General features: G+C 43.7%; 1 pseudogene; it reads left to right on the top strand.

Moving 5' to 3' along the window:
* The first annotated feature begins 2,363 nt into the window (after positions 1-2,363).
* LOC129666266 (olfactory receptor 10H2-like) lies at positions 2,364-3,990 on the top strand (annotated as a pseudogene).
* The last annotated feature ends 458 nt before the right edge of the window (positions 3,991-4,448 follow it).

Below are 4,448 nucleotides of genomic sequence, written 5' to 3'. Positions count from 1 at the left end.
TTCCATCTGACCCTATCCTATCAGGTCTCATCAGGACTGGCTTCATTGTCTTCCTCTCTGGCCTGGTAAGGCTACTCTCCTCTCAGGGGGAGGTGATCACAAAGCCAGCCACTGAGTTCATGTCAGAGACAGACCCTGTTCCTCTTACTCGGGAACCCACTTGGAGACTGAACTGCCATGGGCTACATCTGTGCAGGTGTTCTAGGTTATCTTCATGCATAGTCCTTGGTTGGAGTATCAGTCTCAGAAAAGATCTCTGTCAGACTTTTTGGTTCTGTTGTTCTCCTTGTGGAGCTCCTGTCCCCTCCAAGTCTTTCTATCTCCCCCTTCTTTCATAAAATTCCCTGCACTCTGCCCAAAGTTTGGTTTTGATTCTCAGCATATGCTTCGATACACTGCTGGGTAGAGTCTTTCAGAGGCCCTCTGTGGTAAGCTTCTGTCCTGTTCCCTGTTTTCTCTGTCTTCCTTAATTCATCCTGGTCACCTCTCTGAGTGAGGATTGATGATCTTACCCAGGGTCCTCCTTCTTGCTTAGCTTCTTTAGGTGTACAGATTTTAGTATTTTTATTCTATATTATATGTCTGATATCCACTTATAAGTGAGTATATACCGTGTGTGTCTTTCTGCTTCTGGGAAACCTCACTCAGGATGAGCTTTTCTAATTCCCACCATTTGCCTGAAAATTTCATGTTTTCCTTGTTTTTAATTGCTGAGTAGTATTCCATTGTGTAAATGTATCACAATTTCTGTATCCATTCCTCAATTGAGGGGCATCTGGGTTGTTTCCAAGTTCTGGCCTCTTTTCTGTGTTCTTTCACTTTCATCATATTTTTTGGATTGATCATGTTGTACTGTGAATTCTATTCTTTAGCTTCAGATCTCATTCACTTAGTATATAATGAAGCCTTTAATTTTAATGAAATAATTAAGATTTTTAATTAGCATTCACAATGATATGTAACTATAGCATTTATTATTTCCAAGACCTTTTTACTGATACAAAAGAAAATGTCATATGCAAAACAAAGAACGCCATAAAACAAACAAAAAAAAGTTTTAAAAATTAAATTCTAACAGTCTAAAATCCATTGGCAATTACTCTCCATTCTACTTTACCCCCATTTTTGGAGGTAAACAAATACCCCAAACAAATAAAACATGCATTACACGTTCTTTCCTCTCTGGCTTCTTTCACTCAGTGCCCCACTTTCTCGTGTGTTCCACAGTGCAGAAGGACTTGTTCTTGCATATTAATCAATTGTTCAGATGGGCCACCTTCTTGACCCATTCACCTGCTGCTTCATTTTGCACTTTAAAATAAATGTTTTGCATCAAGATTGTTCGTCCCATGAGACCAAGCAGGGAGAAGCACCATAGCAGAGAGGAAAGATCCTATTAGAAAACAGAAGGAGAGCCCACAATCCCCACCCTCCAGAACTGGGTCAGATGTGACCTGCTGTCACTCAGAGACAGAGAAGAGAGAACCACAGCTGCCAGCCTCCTCCTTTTCTGCAGCAACAGGAGGCTGGTAATGGAGGATCCTGATAGGGATCAGGGAGAGGGAGGAGAGGCAGAAACTAGCTTAGCTGTCAGGGTGGTGATGGCCATCTGTGAGAGTAATCAGGAGTTCTAATTCTGCTTAGGTGAGATGCCAATTTCCAGGCCTACATGGTGAGACTCTGTCCAAAAAGCACGACAAACAGCATGTACCTGGGAGGTTCCCCAAAGACCAATGTGTTAGAGGCTTGATGGCCAGCCTCTGGCATGATTGGAAGGTGACAGAACTTTAGGAAGTGGAGCCTTAATAATGGAAACCTTCTTAATGAAAGGACATTATGTTATTAAAACGGCCTTGCAACTGACAAGAAAGCAGAGGCTCTTATGTCAGAAGATGCCTCTCCATGGGGCTGCTGTCAATGAGAGCAGTACAGCACAGCTCAGCACTTAGGGATCATCACTCAGTCACACACCCCACAACCCCTGCTGTACTTGGATTATTGCTGATTTCCCTGTGTCGCACAGCTAGTGGTCAGTGAGACTAAGCAGAGCCTGCATTCTTCTTCTATGTCTCAGTGAAGAGATGGCTTCCCAGTGAAGCTGCCAGTCAGAAGGAGCTAGCCCTTAATCCTTGCATGCTTTGAATGTGTGAACATGAGAATAGAGAGCATAGTATGAGTAAAAGCATGTAGGGTGTGGAGGCATGTGGAACTGATAATAGTAATACCAACAGTGGTGTAAAATAATAATCATTCATATTAATTGTTTATTAAATTCCAACTGTGAGTCAGGATCTGCACTCATTACTTAAGATGTGTGATGTTATATAAACTTCAACACATTATTTGTTTTATTTTACAGGGTCTTGTAATGTAGCCTACGCTACCCTCGAACTTTATGAGTTTACTCCTTTCCCTCCTGAGTGCTGAGACATGTACAAGCAGCAATCCATCCTTTTGACTGATCACATCAACAGGTATATTACTTTCTCCAAGAAACTTCCCCACACAGTATTCAGAGATGACATGCTTCTGAACATCTGGCTTAATTCGACTCTCCTCTATCAGGTGCAACCAAGATGATAGGACCAAACTACACCTCAGTGTCTGAATTCATCTTCATCGGCTTCTCCAACTTTCCAAAGCATCTCATGCCTGTCTGCTTTGTGGTGATGCTGCTCATGTACCTGTTCACACTGGTGGGCAATCTGCTCATCATGGCCACCATCTGGAGTGAGCAGAACCTTCCTGTGTGCTCTCTCCATCTCTGAGATCCTCTACACCTCTTCCTTCATCCCACGCATGCTGGCTGACCTGCTCTCCATCCAGTGCTCCATTGCCTTCCTGGCCTGTGCCAACCAGATGTTTTTTCCTTCATGTTTGGTGCCACCCACTCCTTGTTGCTCCGCATCATGGGCTATGACTGCTATGTAGTGGTCTGTCACCCACTGCGCTACAGTGTGTCCCGAGGCTGCGCCTGCTTAGTGGCTGGGTCCTGGGCTGGAGGCTCAGCTGTTGGCCTAGTAGTGACAAGCTCCATCCTCAACCTCCCTTTCTGTGGACCCACTCAGATCCAGCATTTCTTAGGTCAGGTGCCCTCGATGTTGAAGTTGGCCTGTGGAAGTAAAGTGCCAGCTGTGGCTCTAGGTGTGGGGATGGTGTATATCACAGCCCTACTGGGCTGCTTTTTCCTTATCCTCGTCTTATATGTCTTCACAGTGGCTTCCATCTTGAAGATGCCATCAGCTGATGGGCGACACAAGGCCTTCACCTGTGCATTCCACCTCACAGTGGTGACTTTGCTCTGGCATCTACCTCAAGCCCACGGGCCCCTCCTTTCAGGAAGGTGATACTCTAATGGCCACCACTTACATGGTCCTCACCCCTTTCCTCAGCCCCATCATCTTCAGTCTCAGGAACAAGGAGCCGAAGAATGTTGTGAAGAAGGCCTTCCTTAGGAAGTTCTATCTTTCAAACAACTGATTAGTCAGTACAGATTAGTCATTAGTGTGAAACATCACTTCAGAGATGCCCAGTAAATGTATAGAACTTCATTTTCCTTTCTCTTTTGATGGATAGGTTCTTATTTAAGTGTTTGCTAAAATTTAAGATGTTTGTTAGGATACAGTTTGTATTCCATGTAGTTTATTCATAACAACGTGCATTTCAATGATTTTAGTATGTTTGGAAGTATGCAACCATCAACATGATTAATTTTAGGAAAACGTTCATCGCTTGGAAAGAAAATTGAGATGGAGAGATAGCCCAGTGGTTAAGAGCACTCACTGCTTTTACAGGGTACCCAAGCTGGGTTCCCACTGTCAAATGGCCACAACTGCCCATGAGGCTCTCTCTGCCATCCTCAGGCACTGACATGTACCTATATGGATAAAAATGTGTTTTTAGAAAAGAAAGAGAATCATATCATTAGCAGTTGTTTCCCATCTCTTTTGCTGGATATGTACGTTCATTTAGTGTGTGTGAGTGAGTGTGTGTGTGTGTGTGTGTGTGTGTGTGTGTGTGTAGACCAGGGGTCAAAATTGGATGTCTATCTCAATCTGTCTTTAACTTGTTTCAAACAAACAAAACCCTGCCGTTTTTGTTTATTTTTGAGACAGAATCTCTCTAATATGTACCTCTGGCTATCCTGGAACTCTCTGTATAGATCACGCTGGCCTCGAACTCACAGAGATCCACTTCTACCTCCCAAGTTTTATAACTAAAGGCATGTTCTACCATGACTACTTTTAAGATTTTTTTTCAACTTTGTGTGTGTGTGCGTGCCCATATGGAAGGCATGGAGCAAGTTATGGGAACCTGCTCTCTCTTTCTATCTTTTGGGTTTCAGGGATCAAACCTGGGTCACCAGCCTTAATGGTCACGACTACCTTATATTCTGCTCGGATGTGGCCTGTGGTAGCTCAGTAACCAAGTAGTTTTCCAAAGTAAGG

The sequence above is a fragment of the Psammomys obesus genome, unplaced genomic scaffold (assembly GCF_907164565.1).
Source record: "Psammomys obesus unplaced genomic scaffold, mPsaObe1.curated_primary_1811, whole genome shotgun sequence".
Classification (NCBI taxonomy): domain Eukaryota; kingdom Metazoa; phylum Chordata; class Mammalia; order Rodentia; family Muridae; genus Psammomys; species Psammomys obesus.
This window is presented reverse-complemented; position numbering and strand designations above follow the sequence as displayed.